The following is a 19,234-nucleotide window of genomic DNA, read 5'->3' as shown; positions in this document are numbered from 1 at the left end:
AGTGTTGTAATTATTAAAAAAATTCAACTAATATATTATTTAAACGTATAATTTATACAAATTTAGGATATATTAAGCATAAAATAATTATTATATAAATTATTAGTTATTATTTTCAACTTATAATGATTTAAATAATTTATTTAACGAAAATTAAATGATTTTAATCAAAATAATTTGATTATAACTTATAAGACAAGATTTTATATGTTGGTAACTTTTAGGCGTCATCAATACTTGATTGGAAAAGTACGTAATTGATTTCCATCATTATTAATTACATTCATTAAATCATATGATGGTTAATATTTAAATTTTTATTATTGTGATGGGAATCAATTAATCAAAGCCGTGTTACACGTTACAAAATCAGCACGTTTTAAAAAGTAGTATTTTGTTTCATTTTTATGACGCAAAAATATAATTTTCGTGTTTTTATTTTTTAAAATTCATGATATTATTTTTTCTATTTTTTAATTAAGATATTTTATTCTTCACTTTAAAAAAAAATCATAATTTTAATTTATATATTTTTTAATTATGACATTTTCTTCTCCACTTTAAAAAAATTATTATTTTAATCCCTTAATTAATTTAAGACTTGTTGACTGTACATATTTTAATTTTTTTAATAAATTAAGCTTATTAATAATTAAATAATTTTAATTGTTAATCAATATATTAAAAAGTATATAAATTAACGTTTGAAATTAATCATAAAAGTTAAAATTATAAATTTTTTAAAAAAATTAACGAATTATCTTAATTAAAAAATAGAAGACTAACATTATAAATTTTTTAAAGTAAAAAAAAAATTTAATTAAAAAATGAGACGATTAAAAACATAAATATAAGATAATAAGAAGACAAAAATTATATTTTAACATTTGTGATGTAAATCAAATGGAAGAGGTGACGAGATATTATTATTTAATTTAATGATTTTATTTTACATATTTGCAGGAAAAAAAAAACACGATTGGAATTCTATATAAATGATTGTGAGGGTATTTTTTTTTTTTACTTGGTTTTCTTTTTCTTTTATAACACTTATTATAGCAAAAAAAAATAATTTTTTTTGGAGTGTCATTCGAAAGCAATTTATCTACATCTTTCGGTTCAAGCATTAAGAGGGGGGTATTTATTTATTGGTATGTGTTGTGTTAACTCAAAAAGAGAATTTTATTATTCATTATTGTATCTAATTTAAGCATAACTTGAATAAAATTATCTCAACAGACGATACGTGGAATAATTTAAAAGTTTTGGGTATAAGAGGAAAAGACATGATTGGAAATTTTTTTATTAAAAGTGATTTGTTAAGTTTATTTCAAGGAGATTAATCATTTATGAACAATCAGTCCTTAATAGTTACATGATTTTAAATTAAGTTACCAACCTGAAACGGAAACACACAATTACTAAGTAAGCAGTATAAATATTTAAAGATTGGGTGTGCTGCATAATCGTAAACAGAATAACACGGAAAAGTATTCGAAATTACTTCTAATTGGAAGATTTTTTTCTTCCTTTGACAAAAGTAATTATAGCATTAAATTTATTAATTATTTATATTATTTTTTATCTATTTATTTTTTCTTATTAATATTTTAAAAAAGAAAAATTAAATAGAAATATATATAAAAAATAATAATTAATATATTAAAAAAAGAAGAGATAAATAAATTTTTAAAAAATGATTTTATAATTTAGGAGTATAACACTACCATTTGACGGTCCAGGATATTTTATTAAAGTGGGTCAAGTAATGTTCATTTGCAAAAGGTAAAATACAGACTCATATGCACTCAAAGTTCGAAAGAAGACAAAGTGCCTAGCAAAGGAACTGAACATGATAATAAACATAACAATGAAACTAATTGATCAATTTCATATATGACAGCAGCTTTGAATTAATATTGCGCGAGTGCCATGTGTGTTCTAGTTTAATGCATTGCACAGGAAAAAACAAACATTCTTAACATTGTCTCGTTGGCAAGGTCTTATGTTAGTGCATATCTTTTTTTTATTTTTCTAACAGCATGTTCGTCAAATGCAATACTTTATTTTCCAAAATACAAGCCAATTCATTTTCTCCCTTTAGTGTGCAATTACAACTTGGAAAGGATATCCTTTGAGTTAAACTCGGATTGGGATTGGGAGACAGATTTCTGAGAAAAATTCCAACTTGCATACTGTATCGCAACCATTGCAGCTTCGAAGTGAAATTCTGTATACAACTGGATTTGAGAGAAAAGATTAAGAGGAAAGGTGCAAATTGTTTTCCAAATTCTTGCCTTCTTTGGCCTCCTATTTATTTCTTTTGCCAATTCTTGCATACTTCATTAGAACTATCAGTTTTAAGATCTATTGTTGAAAAATTGAGGAAAATATATATGGCAGAGATTTACCCAATGAATCATGAATAATTGCATAATAGAATTTAATATCACATTTTAATTCAAAATTTTAATATTTAAATTTATGATTTTTCTTCTTACTTGCTTAATTTTTTCACTGTATTAGCGTCAGATTTCACCTTAGTATATTTCACAACTAAGGCAAAACGGGAAAGAGATATTACTAAGAACCATCACGGGAGTCACTTTAATAAAATATCCTAGACCGTGAGACCTAAATAAAACAAAGGAACAAAATTAAGAATAACTTGAAATACTTTACTCTTTTACTCTTGGACTAAGTGAATAATTCCCTGTTATAAACTGTAAGATTAACGTATATTAATATTGATTTGAACTTACACCTGATGTTATAACCTATATCAAATGGTAGTGCTATAATTTCGAATATTTGTTCGGTGTTATTCTATTTTTGTTTATGCAGCACACACAATCTTTAAACATTTATACTGCTTACTTTGTAACTGTTTTTTCGTTGCAGGTTTTGGTAACTTAATTTAAAATCGTATAATTATTAAGACTTTTTTAATTGCATTATGTCTGTAAATGATTAATCTTTTTCTACAAACAAAGTTCACAAATCATTTTTAATGAAGTTTTTCCTTTCAATTATGTATTTTGTTCTTATACCTAATTTTTAAAAAATTATTATATATTTTCTATATGAGATAATTCTATTCAAGTCATATTCAAATCAAATAAAATAATTATGAATTACAAAATTCTTCTTTCAAGTTAACACAACACATACCAATAGACCACATTGGATGTTGATGTGTACAATCCTTTTTTTTTTCATCTAAAATATATAAAAAAAATAGATGTTTTTCACCATTTTTGCATACATCAAACTTTGATATAAGGTAAATCTCTTCCTCATATGGCTTGGACACAAAGATATAGATAAATTGCTTCCGATTAATATCTATGATTCACTTTTGATCAAATTTTTATATTGTGAGAAAAAAAACAATAAAAATTATTTGTGTGATTCAAGTTTGAATGGTATGGATCTCAATCCAAACACAATAGTAATAGATCGGATAAATATTTGCTCAATAATAATGGATTACTTTTTTTACGTATCTAAGCTTAATCATTAAGTCATCTTAATTTTCCAAATCTCCAGGTAAATTGCTTTTACTTATGCTTTGACACTAGTGTTTCATGCGCTAATTAAAATAATTGATCTTTAACCTGTTCAAAAGTACAATTGCTTTACAATTGCTAGGCCACAATTATTTATCTTTTCAAAGTTAGTGCTAAAAGTTCAAACAGTTGCTCTTGATTCAACCAACTTAGTTGCCACCTCGCTTTTTTGAAACGTAAGATAATGTAATTAATGTCTATTATTTTAAGTTGATTTGGTAATAAAAAGTAAAAATAGTTCATGTGTGAATAAATAAATGATTATATATTTAGATTTATTGTGTCAATTAATTGGATATTCAAGTTATATTTTTTTAAACTATAACGATGATAAAATTTATCATGAATTATATCAAGAAATGAAATTAGTGAAAGATATATAGTTCACAAGTTAAATTAAACACCAGTTGGTCGGTATAAAAATAATTGTCCACTTATTGTTATCTTCATTTTAAAAAACTTTTCATATCGATAAAGTCTACATTTTCAGGTGAATAACTCCAAGGCTAACTTCAAAGAGATGTAATTTCAAACGAGATAAAATGTTTAGTTAATTAATTTAATTATATCAATTTAACTAGTTATATAAATTAATTAAAAGAATAGATAAATAATACAGTAAAGTGAATAAACTAATTATAAATAAATAAGTAATCATTAATCTATATTATCTTATCTGTCTAGATAGGACAATGCTTTTTGGATATATACATGTTATAAAGATTTGAATGGATTCCGTTACAATTATTGTTTGAATTCTTATCCTAGAAACTAGAAAACGAAAAAAAAAATTATTTGAATTATTTACAACTAAAGTACCGATTGATGCGCAATCCACCTCTCAACAAAGTTTTTTGTCTTGTTTTTTATTTTATTTTCTTTTGCAAAAAAAAATAATAATGATTTCACAACGGATGTTATAAATAATGCATGTATTTTTGCTGATGATATTGTTTACGGTAAAGACTCAAACTCTGTCTTTTTCTTTAATTATATATATATATATATATATATATATATATATATATATATATATATATTATTTACAAGATTTAAGCTCGAGATTTTTCTCAAAATATTTAATCCAAAACCATTCGGATAAATGACATGTCGGTTTCCGATTTTGTTTATTGTAAAGATTTGTTAATTAAAAAGATTACATATTTTTCAACGAATATGTAAAATAAAATCAGGAATATAATAAAATGAGATAGAAATAATATTATAGAAACTAATTAGAATGCAAAATATTTTATTCTATTATTTAATTATAAAATGGTATTTGGAAATTTACAAATTGGCCCTCAAACTAAAGTTTTTAATTGGGTTCTTGGTCATGTAATTTGTTTAATCGAGTTCCTTAAATTATCATTTTCTAATGGTTTTAAGTTGCCATAATCTAATTGCAGGCCATACTTTTTTACTTTAGGGACATGGTTATAAATATTTTAGTTTAGATTTTACTTAAAATTTTTCAAATAATTCAAGAATTTACAGAATAATTTAATTATATATAAAAATTATTAATTAAGATGAGATTATTAATTTTTTAATAATTATTCTGAAATATATATTTATAATAATTTGTCATATATATATATATATATATATATATATATATATGATAATTTTAATTGTTGATAACATACAAATGTTTATTATAAGATAAGGTTATATAAAAGTTAAATTTTAATTATTCATGCTTACTTTTCTGTTGAAAGAGTTCCAAATGGTTATTGAATAAAAAATTCCATTTTATATTTCTTAGTTCTTACAAAAACATGTATATAAATATATGTTGGTTCAACCTAATGTTAAACCAGCATTCTCATGATGGTTTAGATGGTGAAATAGATGAGTTGTGATTAAGGAGTCAGTCAATTAGACTATAAACACTTTTTTAAAACTAAATTAGGTGGTTTTGTAAAATTGAATAAAAAATTAGGTTATTTCAAAAATTATATATTAAAAATGAATGATTTTAATTTTTATCATGGGTTATAATTATAATCAATATAGAAAATGATTATTTTATTTTGGTTGTAACAAATTTTGGTACTCCTGGTATAATTCACCTTTAGCTGACAATTTTTTTTTTATGTATATTATATTATGATACATTGCACTCGTACTCGAAAGAAAGAATATTAAATGACTTCAAGATTATATAAGATAGGTCTAAAATATAATAACATTATATATTTTTATTTGAACTTCTTAAAAATTAGATGATAACACATGTAGATTCAGTAAAAAAAAATGCAGGTTATCATTCATTAGGTTTGTTATTTAATGTACGTCAGAACAACATTGTATATTGAGAATTAATGAAAAACACCAAGTTCATGTTTATCTTCTTAGTAGTCATTTTTATCTTCCATAACTTCTCTTAATTTTATCGAAGCTATATTTTGCATTCTACGTTCCACCAAAAAATATTTTGCAATCTACTATCTTGTTTGAAGAGATCAAGCATATTTCTTCTCTGATCAACGGCAGTTTGGTTCATTTCCTTAGTTATTTTAAAATGAATCATATCTCATGAAAAATATATGTTTGCATAAAAATATATTAACATCAATGATTCTATAGAAGCCACCAGAAACCTCTCTTTGATACATATTTATCCATTTCCCTTATACACGTCTCTCAAGGTTGTGTTATGGTTCATTTGAATATTTTAGACGCCAGAAATACATCATCCATGAACACTTTTTATTTTTGATTTTGCCAACATGCATGGACTCTTCTGGATTCCTATATATTACTCTGTTTCGCTTTGGACTTTTTGGTCATAAACGATGGCTTTGTTTTATGAGAAAATAATGTCTTTAGTGAGTGGGGTCTATAGAAGGGGATCATCTTTGTAACTTGCAAGACTCCACCACTTTTCTTTTTTTGCCAGTATTTTCCCTCCTATGCTATAGTATAGAGGAATAGGTTTGTAACTTTTATTGATAAATTTGATATTAGTTTACAGTGATATATATACAAGTGAACAACCCAAATATGTAGTGAATCAAGCTACCAATCTCCTAATAATTAAAGGAATTGAAAACTAATTATTATTATTGATATCCTCCCGCAAGTTGTATAATCTGGATGAGAGATGTAACTTGGACAGTAGCGATTCGAACCGAGGGCGAAGCAGAGGCTTTGTTAGAATATCAGCAAGTTGATCATCGGTAGACACAAAAGACACTCGAAACTTGTCATGTTGAACATGTTCTCGGACAAAGTGGTAGGCTAAGGCTATATGTTTCATCCGAGAGTGGAAGACAGGATTAACACTGAGATTTGTGGCACCAAGATTGTCACAGTATATGACTGGATTGGCAGTGGGCATGTGACCAAGTTCTGTGAACAAGGAAAGAACCCATAATAGTTCACTAGCCGTGTCAGCCAAGGCTTTGTATTCTGCTTCAGTTGATGATCGAGCAACATAACGTTGTTTGCGGGAGCTCCAGGAGATGGGAGTGTTACCGAGATACAACAAGTAACCAGTGGTTGAAACATAATCATCCTTGTCACCAACCCAATCAGCATCCGAGTAGGCATGAAAGGTCAAAGGAGCAGTCGCTGAGATGAAGACTCCTTTGTCACAAGAGCCCGCCAAATATCGGAGCACTCGTTTGAGTGCAGACCAATGCGCCGTTCTTGGATTTTGCATGAACTGTGCGAGTTTGTTAGTGCTGAAGGCGATGCCTGGACGTGTAAGACTCAAGTATTGAAGGCTTCCAACCAGTGTGCGGTACTCATTTGGAGAGGGTAGGAGATCACCAGAATCCTTAAGTAATTGAACACTCGCTGACAAAAGAGTGGATGCTGGTTTTGTATTTGTCATGCCTGATTTATGTAGCAGATCAATGATATATTTCCTTTGTGAAAGAAGCATTCCTGCAGCGGAAGGAATTACTTCGACACCCAAGAAATAACTGAGACATCCAAGATCTTTTAACGAAAACCGAGCAGCAAGTGTGACAATGAGTTTGGACAGCTCTGCAGATGAATTTCCAGTCATAATTATATCATCAACATATACTAATAAGTAAAGTGTAACCTCTGGTTTTTGGTAGATGAAAAGAGATGCATCTGCAGTGGAATTGACAAAACTAAGGGAGAGCAGGAATACGCGAAGCTTCGTATACCAGGCGCGGGGTGCTTGCTTCAGCCCATAGAGTGCCTTTTTGAGGCGACAAACATGATCAGGAAAATTTTTGTTGACAAAACCAGGTGGTTGTATCATGAAGACTTCCTCCTTAAGTGTCCCTTGAAGAAATGCATTGTTGACATCAAGCTGACGTATGGGCCACCCTTGACGAACTGCAAGAGTTAGGACAATGCGAATGGTCACCAGTTTAACAACGGGGCTAAAAGTTTATGTATAGTCCCAACCAGGGCGTTGGTGAAACCCTTTGGCGACTAACCGAGCCTTGTAACGATCAATTGATCCGTCTGGATTTCGTTTGATTCGAAATACCCATTTACAGCCAACCAAATTTTGATCAGAGGACCGACTGACAAGATCCCAAGTGTTGTTGTGGTGTAAGGCATCAAATTCGGCTTGCATGGCTGAGCGCCAATCAGGGTCGCGAAGGGCCTGGGTGATGGTGTTGGGTTCAATGGGAGAGGAGGCTTGGACATGGAGATTAAGCTTTTGGATGGGTTTGATAATGTTGTTTTTAGACCGAGTGATGATCCCACCTCCATTTGGGTTGACAATGGTTTGGGGTGGTGGAGCAGACAGTTGCGGGGATGATTGTGAGGTTGGAGGAGGAGATTGAGTGGGGTTTGTGGGTTCGGTGGAGGACTGGGCCATATATGGGGAGTTGGTGATGGATGGGGAGGAAGGGGCAGGAGATGAATCTTCCGGTGGGTTCATGGGTTGTAAGATGGAGAGTTGAAGTGGGCCTGTTTGTTGCTCCGGACTTGGACTAGCGTGAGTTACTAGGGAGTTGAACGGGAATTCAGATTCAACGAACTTCACATGCTGAAAGGTGTAAATCCTTCCTGTTGTGGGATCGAGACACAAATATGCATGTTGATCAGCCGAGTAACCTACAAAAACACACATAGCAGACTTTGGTGCAAGTTTATGGTTAGCATATGGTTTAATCCAGGGAAAACACAAACATCCAAAACACTTTAACTTATGATAATCCGAACTAATGTTGAGCAATTTAGAATAGGGTGATTGGTACCCAAGAATTGGAGTTGGGAGGCGATTTATGAGATAAGCGGCGGTGGTCATGGCGTGAGGCCAATAGGTGAGGGGCAAGCCCGAGTGATGGAGAAGAGAGAGACCGGTTTCAGCAATGTGACGATTCCGGCGTTCTGAAATTCCATTATGTTCAGGTGTATGAGGTGGCGTTGTATGATGACTTATACCATGATTTAGTAAAAAAGGGCGAAGACCAATATATTCGCCACCATTATCTGTGTAAAGAATTTTTATTTTGTGATGATAGAAATTTTCAACGAGCGATTTAAATTTGGGAAATATAGTTTGCACATCATATTTTCGTTTCATTGGATATAGCCAAATATAGCGAGTAAAATGATCAACAAACATGCAATAATAGCGAAGACCATCAATTGATAAAATAGGAGAAGTCCATACATCAGAGAAAATTATTTCTAATGGATAACAAGATTTAAGAGTGGATTCATGGAATGGAAGTTTATGACTTTTGCTAATTTGACACGAGTTGCAATCGGATTGCGGAAATTTATTTGAGCCTAAGGAAAAATGTTTCTGAACAAATTTGAAAATAGAAGATGAAGGGTGCCCAAGCCTATGATGCCATGATGCAGAGAATTCTTTTCGAACCGTGTGGACGGAGGGTGAGGTGGCAGGCCAGAGATAGAGTCCATCCACACATGAGCCTTTATGGGTTGTGTGACCCGTCTGCAAGTCCTTCACATAAAAAGAGTTTGGCAGGAAAACAACAGCAGAGTTAGTTTGTTGGGTAAGTTTAGAGACAGAGATTATTTTTTGTTTCATGGAAGGAACACACAAAGCATTAGACAAGGATAAATCATTAAGTAAAAGTGTTCCAGAATGAGTGATGTTTAAACCTGAACCATTACCCATAAACAGTGAGTCAGGACCAGTGTACGGATGATGAAGCGCCAGATTATCGAGATCATTGGTTACGTGATGTGTCGCTCCACTGTCAAACAGAAAATCATGTTGCGATGTGCCGGCAGTTGCAGTATTGACCTGAACCTGTCCAGTGTGAGCCGGAGAGTTACGAGGTGGCGGTGGGACACTAGGATGCTGCTGCTGGAAGGTTTTGCACTGAGAGAGAACATGACCTTTGATGTTGCACCACTGACAGCGGCCGAGAAAAGGTTTGCGAGTGCCAGTGCGTTGAGTTGATTGTGCAGGGTTTTGTCCATGCCGAGATTTGTCATTGGAATTGGGTCGAGCCTGAGCATTCAAGGCTGTCAGCGGGGCAGGAGTTTGTCTTTGGGCAGCACCAATTGAAAGTTCCTGAATCAAAAGCCGTTCATGGAGGTCATCAAAATTGATTGGGGTGTCCCTTGCATTCACGACATCAATGATTGCTCTATAGCCGTCGTCGAGACCGTGTAAGACATAATCAGTCATGTCTTCAACAAAAACAGGAGAGCCAAGTGATGCAAGGAGATCTGCAGTTTGCTTTAGGTGATGCATATAGGTAGTGATGGATTGGGTACCTTTGGAAGCCGTACGGAGACGTTCCTTTAACTGCTTGAGATGGCTGCGAGATGCTTTGGCATAGGTGTTTTTGAGAAGGATCCAGAGATCATGCGAGGTCTTGGTTTGAGACACCAGGGAGGCCACTTCATTAGAGAGAGTGGTGAGGAGAGCACCATATATAAGGCGGTCCTGTCGACGCCAGGTTTGGTAAGCAGGATTCTGAGTTGTTACCGGAAGTGATGCAGTGGTGGGGGTCGTTTCCGACGGAGTCGGCGTCGAAGATGTTGGAGCGGTGAGGATCGTTTCTGACGGCGCAGGAAAAGATACATCTGGATATTGGAGGAGATCATAGCCATCAAGGAGAGCTTCAACTTGTTGTTTCCAATTAGGATAATTGTTGGGAAGAAGTTTGGTGACATTGGTGAAAGTGATGCAAGCAAGGGGTTTGGATGGCTCATGGGGGTTGGGAATGAAGGAGTTGTTGTCGGCCATGGGAGGCAAGGGTGGGGAACAACGTCCTTAATTGAAGAAATAGGGAATGGGTGGATCGTTTAGGCTGATACCAATATCAATAATAATAATTAGTTTTCAATTCCTTTAATTATTAGGAGATTGGTATCTTAATTCACTACATATTAGGGTTGTTCACTTGTATATATATCACTGTAAACTAATATCAAATTTATCAATAAAAGTTACAAACCTATTCCTCTATATGTAATCCCATTCCCGAATCATAAAGTTAAAGAGCAAAACTTTATTTTGGCTGTTGGAAAAATATAAAATTTTATTTTGTTAGTTACTTACTTAAAATATAAAAATCATTAAGATTTTTCTTTATATACTGTTTTTCATTATCAATTAATTACTATTTTAGACGTGAATTTTAAAATAAGAGCAAATAATGTATGCTCTAACAATGTAATGTCACAAACCGATATACTCCAATAATTATCTTATAAATAATATTTCTGTTGGCTTGACTGGTAAAATATTTTATACCGATAGTTAAAAATTAAACTCTTAAATAATTATAAAAATCAACAATTTTATCACATATGACAATTTATGATTGAATATAGTGTAAAAACATCAATTATCAAATTAGTTTTTAACTTGTGAAGTCTGTGGTATTTTTTTTATTTATTTTTGTTTGCATTGTTAACTTTAAAAGGTTTTTAATAACATAAAAACTTAAAAGATGATACATTTAACTCAATCAATTGAGATAAAAACCATAGTCTTTTGTCAAATTTATGTATTACTATTTAGAATATCTGCATATCTTTAAAATAAATTCGGGTCATATGAGACCATTTGGACTTAATTAACTAGATGCGATTTATCATTTTAAGTTTTTAACCATACACGTTAACATGTTACACTCATCTCAGAAAGGAAGGCTGAAAAAAGAGTTTACAAGAGAATAAATTGATAAAGAAATGTTTCTGAATAGGCAAAACAAAAGTTTATTCTAGGATATAGCAGCCCTTGTCGATTTGCCGTAAAAAAATTTAAAATTTGAAATAATTTTTCAGCTATCTTTCTGGTGCTATGAAAATCGTTAAATAATTTGGGCCGGATTCTGGGCCTGTTTTCCTGCTACCGTTGAGGGAATTGCTAGGGGCACCCAACAAGATTGTTGGTGCACCCAGCATTTTTTTATAATTCCCAAAATATCCCTTAATGTTTCTGCAGGAAAACATTCTTCCTAAGTTAATTTATTTTTTTGGTTTTTAAATTTTTGGATTATTTTGTGTTTGCCTATATTATTTTATATTTTGTATTTTACTATTACAAAATTTAATGCATATTTAATTTGGGTTATTATTATAAAATAAAAAATATTTATTTGATATATATTAAATTTTGTAATAAAAAAAATTGTAATAGTAAATATTTTTTATTTTAAAAAAGTATATGGATTAAATATTTTTTATTTAATCTGGGTTACTATTACAAAATTTAGTGCATATTTAATTCGGATTATTATTACAAAATTAAAAATATTTATTTAATATATATTAAATTTTGTAATAGTAAAAAAATTTGTGATAGTAAATATTTTTTATTTTTAAAAAAATATACGGACTAAATATTTTTTATTTAATCTAGATTACTATTACAAAATTTAATGTATACTTAATTTGGATTACTATTACAAAATTTAATACATTAAATATTTTTGTAATAATAACTCGAATTAATGCATTAAATATTTTTATTTAATTCGGGTTACTATTATAAATGTAATGCATTAAATATTTTTGTCATAGTAACCAGAATTAAATACGCATTAAATATTTTTTATTTAATTCGAGTTACTATTAATAATTTAATGTATATTTAATTCGGGCTATTATTAGAAAATAAAAAATATTTATTTAATATATATTAAATTTTGTAATAGTAAAAAAAATTGTGATAAATAATGTTATTATACATATCACAACATGTAAATTTAAATAATAAATTTTGTGATAATTAATTTTGATATAAATCATACAAATTATTTAATCTGTATATTTTTTTTAAAAATAAAAAATATTTATTATTACAAATTTTTTACTATTACAAAATTTAATATATATTAAATAAATATTTTTTATTTTATAATAGTAACCCGAATTAAATATGCATTAAATTTTGTAATAGTAACCCGGATTAAATAAAAAATATTTAATTCGAGTTACTATTACAAAAATATTTAATGCATTAAATTTTGTAATAGTAATCCGAATTAAATAAAAAATATTTAATACATTAATTCAGGTTACATTTACAAAAATATTTAATGCATTAAATTTTGTAATAGTAATCCAAATTAAATATACATTAAATTTTGTAATAATAACCCAAATTAAATAAAAAAGTATTTAATTCATAAATTTTTTTAAAAATAAAATATATTTACTATCACAAATTTTTTTTACTTTTACAAAATTTAATATATATTAAATAAATATTTTTTATTTTGGAATAATAATCCGAATTAAATATGCATGAAATTTTTTAATAGTAAAATACAAAATACAAAATAATCCAAAAATTTAAAAACCAAAAAAACAAATTAACTCACTGAAGAAGGTTGTGGGAAGAACCTTCTTCCGTAGTAGCAACTCCCTACTGTTGATTATTCAAAGGCCTTTGCTGGGCCTGGTTTCTTGCTGCTCGTGATAATTCAAGTGGTTATTCTTCTATCACCCAAGATGACTTTTGTGTTATTAGCATGACACTCTACATCGAGTTAATAGATCAATTATATTAAAAAATAATTAATATTACTTTATATAATATTAAAATTTCTAATGTATATTTAATATGTATAAATTTATATAATAAAATTTGTAACAATTAATTTTGATCTAATGTATTTCTTTTACATATATAATTTTTTATTAAATCTATGATTTTTATTTAAAATTTATATTTGTAAAAAAATATTATTAGATCAAAATTAATTGTTACAAAATTTATTATGTAAACTTATATGTATATTTAATATATATTGAATTTTTTCGTATTATATATAACGACGTTAATTATTTTTTTAATATAATTGGACTATGCAAAGTAGAAAAAGAAAGGAATGAAGAAGAAGTAAAAAAAGTTAATTTTTTTTTAAAATATGTTGAATATAGAAAAAATTTATTGGGTCATAGAAGAATAACCCATTCAAAGGCCTCCCGAGAAATATTATTTGTGGCCCAGGCCGATGAAGAATTGCACAGTGAATCCAACCGCTGAGCCCCAATTGCTCGACACTCACTTTGTAACATAATAAAACCAAAACAGAATATGTTATGTTAGACTATTTCAATTAGTTTGGAAAATAAATATTTTTAGTAATCTTTCAATAATTTCTAATATTTTTGAAATAATTTTTTTAAAATGTAATTTTTTATTTATTTTTTATATATTTGTTTTCCTTTTCAACTTTAATATATATATATATATATATATATATATATCAAATTTTTAAATAAATTATGATTTTATTGTTTTTTAGTTATTTTACACTTTTTAACCACTTTAACAACTAGTTTTATTAAATACATAATTTAATAAGATAGTTTTTCAGGTGATTTTATCAAACATAACCTTAGACCAGTTATTAAATTTGAGATAAATAGTCAAATTTATCCTAAAAAATATGATATGGTAATAAGTGAATTCCTAAAAGATAGAAAATACAAATTTAGTTATTAAATGTGTAAAAAATATGACAAATTAATTGTATTGTTAAATTTGTGAGACCATATTATCAGCTTTGTAATCTTTAAGGATTAATTTCACATAAGATATATTATTTAAGAATTAATTTGACATTAAGTTGTAAAGTTTAGAAATCAATTTATCCTCAAGATATATGTCGAACTAATTTATTACACTTTTGTATATTGATGAATTAAATTTAAATTTTTATCTTTCAATGATGATTTTATCAACATCTCATGTATTTTTATAGACAAATTTTATTATTTACCCTTAAATTTGCATAAGAAAAGCCGAAATCCATGAAAACTTTCTACTGGATCATAGAAGGCAAATTCTGCGTGCCTGCATAATTCAAAGCATACAGATACTTCTTTTAGTAGATCAATTTAGTTTTTATATGTATCCATAAAAATGTGTTTGTAGTCTTTAATGAAAGATTAAAACCAAATCACTTTCGTAAATATATAAACTAAAAATATATTAATTTTTTATGGATATTAAAATTAATATTTAAAAGATAAAAAAATAATTTACAAAAAAATTACTTAGGTTGCGTTTTGTTCTAAAGAGAGAAATAAATTATTAAAGAGAAAGATGGACTCAGTACGACTGATTCGTGTGATTTTGGAAAAATTCTTTTCTTTCCCATTATAGTAAAATTGATTTTTTTTACATAAAAATCGTCTTTTTATATAAAAAAAATTGATTTTTTTAGACAAAAAATTGACTTTTTAGACAAAAGAATTGTTGTTTTCCTTAAAAAAAATTTGATTTTTTAGACAATTTTTTTATACAAAAATAATATTTTTCACCTATTTATATACCAAACAGCACAACATCTCATTTTTTTTTTATAAATTATTTCTCTTTTTTTAAAATTATTTCTCTTTTATTTTATCTATCCTATTTTTGTTTAAATCAAACACACCCTTTTTTATTAGGAGAGAAGCCGATTCTAAGGAAGCAGTTTGGCAACTTCAGGAGGCAGAACCACGTGTCTGAACGGCAAATTAATATATCAAATAAAAAAAATCTATGAATTGTGACCCATCCTAAAAAAATTGTGACCCATCCTAAAAAAATTGTGACCTTGCTCGATTCAGTCTGGTAAGTGAAAAGGAATAGAGATACACTATTTACGAGACCTGAGATAGCTGAGTGGGGTGAGGAAAGGAAACAATATTGTACTCTGGTAATATTGGATAGAGAAAAGAGCTTAATGGGTTGGTTCTGCATTTATGGAAGATCTCAACATCTTAGGATTCTACGTGATTGCCTTACAAAATTGGTTGCATGGCTAATTTTTCTGATTAGAAATCTGCTGGACTAATTTTCCTAATTAGATGAGATATATGTTACAGATTTATTGACTATTTTTCTTAATTACATATATGCATTAACTCAGACAAATTAATCCTCCCATTGTGTTCCATGATTTTCTTATTATCCACTTAAGTTGATGTATAAATGTTAGAATTCCAATTGGTCTTAACCGATATGGGTTAAGACAGAAAAAGTCCATAAAACCAAAAAAATTATTTAAGATAATTATATACTCAAATTTTGAATATAACACTAATAGTAAAAACTAATACAATTTCATGCTAATTAATTCAAATAACAAACATGATTTAATATAAGCTTTGTAAATTTTTTTTATGATTTGAAAACATTGAAAGTTACATTGATAAATTTTGTTATAATTGACATTGTTGAGATTATACATATATATTATCTCTTCTGCTTTTGAGGAGGGGTAAAACACTCCAATTACACACGAAAAAAACGGAGCAAAGATACCCCTACAACATCTTCAACTAGCAGTAGCCTACACTATGCCGAAGGGTGATAACGATATCATATGAATACCTACCTCATAATTATGGGCTTCATTCGAAAGATAATCAACAATCAAATTCATCTCGAGATAGACATAGTGCAGGTGAACCTCCCACTCCCTATCCATAAGCTGACAAATTGAGGACACTAGGGCCCTGTAAAGGTGTTCAATACCCACACCATTGTTTATAAACTGAAACACCAATTAGGTGTCAGACTCAAAGATTAATCTTCTGTAACCCGTATCCCAAGCTAAAGTCAAGAGACCCTCAAACCACCTAACTGCACATACCTATATGTACTCGCTTTCACCCAGCCTTCTTGCGAAGGTTCCCATGATAAATAGCAAAGCTGGGATTCCACAAACCGATCATGTTGACTACTCTTATTTATCAAAGTTTCTCCTCCAACCAGACAACTCTTTGCCTCATGTATAACTTTATGCCTTTCAAAAGGAGTCTCGTTGAAAACCAAATCATTCTGAGCCTTTCAAATAGCAGACATGATAAAAGTGAACAACGTACTCCATTTATCAACTCCCAATACGTTAGTATGACACAAGCTATTCTGATATAACCAGTCTTCCAAACCATCCTCAAAAAAAGTGGTTATATAGGGTTTTGTGTAGGCTCAGCCTAATAGGTAAAACAAGTTGGCAATCACGAAGCACATGAAGCCTTGTTTCATCATGATCATTACGCAAAAGGCACAAAGCATTGTCTGTCATTCTCCCAAACTGGTGAAACACATTTGTCACTAGCCCATCATGGAGAATCTTCCAAATAAAATGTTGTTATCATGGTTGAATCCAAGAGGTCCACACCTGCTTCCATCTCCCAGGCCCCAGAAGAGGACTAGGATCAGCCAAAGACTCATACGCTAACTTGTTGAGAATTTGCCATCTGGAGTCAAGGCCCAAATGAATTTGTCATGACTGGGAGAGGGATGAGAAGGAAACACTCCCTTAATCTATTCAATAATCTAGCTTAGTACAATTCGACCTACAAAAGCCAAGCTCCATTGACCCCTAATGGTTGTATATTGCACGACTTTGTTAGGAATATGCGAACCCGGAATGTCTAGCGAGACATAATCTTCAATAATCACACTACGGCAGCCAACGATCCTTCCAAAAACTCACTTGAGTTCCTTCACCAAGAATCCACCTTCCACCCTTCATAGTATCTTCCCAAGTAGCCACAATACCTCGCCAAAGATCTAAACCACTAGCAATGTTTCACACATGAGGAATAGACGAATCAAAACAATCATACTTGCTTCTTAGAACTCTCACCCGAAGGGCCTCTAGGTTCGAGATTAGCCCCTAATCTAACTTCATAATCAAGGCTTTATTGAAACACTGGATATCACGAAAGCCTAACCCAACCACTTGCTTAGGTTGACACATTGTACTCCCTGCAACTGAATGACACTTCCTTTCTCCCTTCAAAGTGCCCCACACAAACCTTCAGCTCGTACTCTCCTATTTGTTGCAAACTTGTTTAAGAAGCAATGTAGTTTGCATCATGTAGGTAGGCATGGCCGCAATGACCGCCTTTGACAAAGTACATCTCCTTGCAAACGACAAACTATTAGCACACCAATTTCTAAGACGGCGTTGAGTTTTGTCCAACAAGAACTGGCACATCTCTTTCTTCTTAGCCCATGAATCAAAGGAACCCCAAAGTACCTCTCAAGATACCTTGTTAGAGCAAACCCTGACAACTCCCTAAGCTCCCTTACTGCATTATGATTCACCTTGTTGGACACTAACAAGCGTGTTTTGCCAGCTGACATTTTTTGTCCAGAAAGGGAACAAAACATATCCAAGCACCTGGTAATGGTGTCCATCTAAACCTCACTAGCTTCCCCAAACAAAAGTAAATCATCCACAAAAAATAGATGCAATATATATGGGCCAGACTTACTCATCTTAATGGGTTTCCAATGGTGATATCTTACCTCCCTATCAATCAAGTGAGCCAACCTTTCCACACAAAACACAAAACAAGTATGGCAATATTAGATCTCCTTGCCTTATCCCCCGTGTTATAGAGAAACTTTCTGATAGGATCCCATTGAACATTACCTACAGGGAAGGGGGGATATGCAAGCTAGGATTAACTAAAAATAATGTTCTTGAAAACTTACCTCTTTTAGGGTATCAATGAGGAAGTCCTAATGAACTTTATCCTAAGCCTTCTCCAAATCCACTTTGACAGCCATAAGCCCTCATTTCCCTTTTTTCCTCCTTATAGTATGGAAAAGTTCCTGGGCAATTACAACATCATCCGTTTTTTGCCTTCCTGATACAAAACTACATTGAGTAGGCCCAATAAGCATAATACTTTTGAGTCACGTAGCTAATATATTTGTAATGATCTTATAGGTAACATTACAAAGACTTATGGGCTGAAACTGGTTCACATGAGTAGGGGCATCAAACTTGGGAATGAGTACCAAAGATGTACCATTAATATCTTTGATGGTCAAGGGATGCTCATAGCACTTACGAACCATAGCCACAACAGATTCACCCACCGTGCTCCAATTAGCCTGAAAAAATATAAGGTGCAAACCATCAGTCCCCGGGGATTTAAAAGGCCCCATACTAAACATTGCTTCCTTAATCTCCTCCTCTTCAAAAACCTTTTGAACATTCAACATAAGAACCTCCTCAATTCTTGCGAAATTATTGCACAAGTTCCACAATTCACCTCCTTCCTCCTTTTGATACAACTCTTGAAAGTAATTTTGAGCCATACCCTTCAACAAAACCAGGCCCATAATCAGGTCTCTCGATGAATCTTCCAAGGCTTCAATTCGATTCCTCTTCCTACGAATAACAACCGAACTATGAAAAAATCGAGTATTCCTATCCCCAAAACGGAACCACTCGCATCTAGCCTTTCGATACCAAAAT

This window comes from Glycine max, chromosome 11, assembly GCF_000004515.6.
Source record: "Glycine max cultivar Williams 82 chromosome 11, Glycine_max_v4.0, whole genome shotgun sequence".
NCBI lineage: Eukaryota > Viridiplantae > Streptophyta > Magnoliopsida > Fabales > Fabaceae > Glycine > Glycine max.
Note: the sequence above shows the minus strand (reverse complement) of the source record.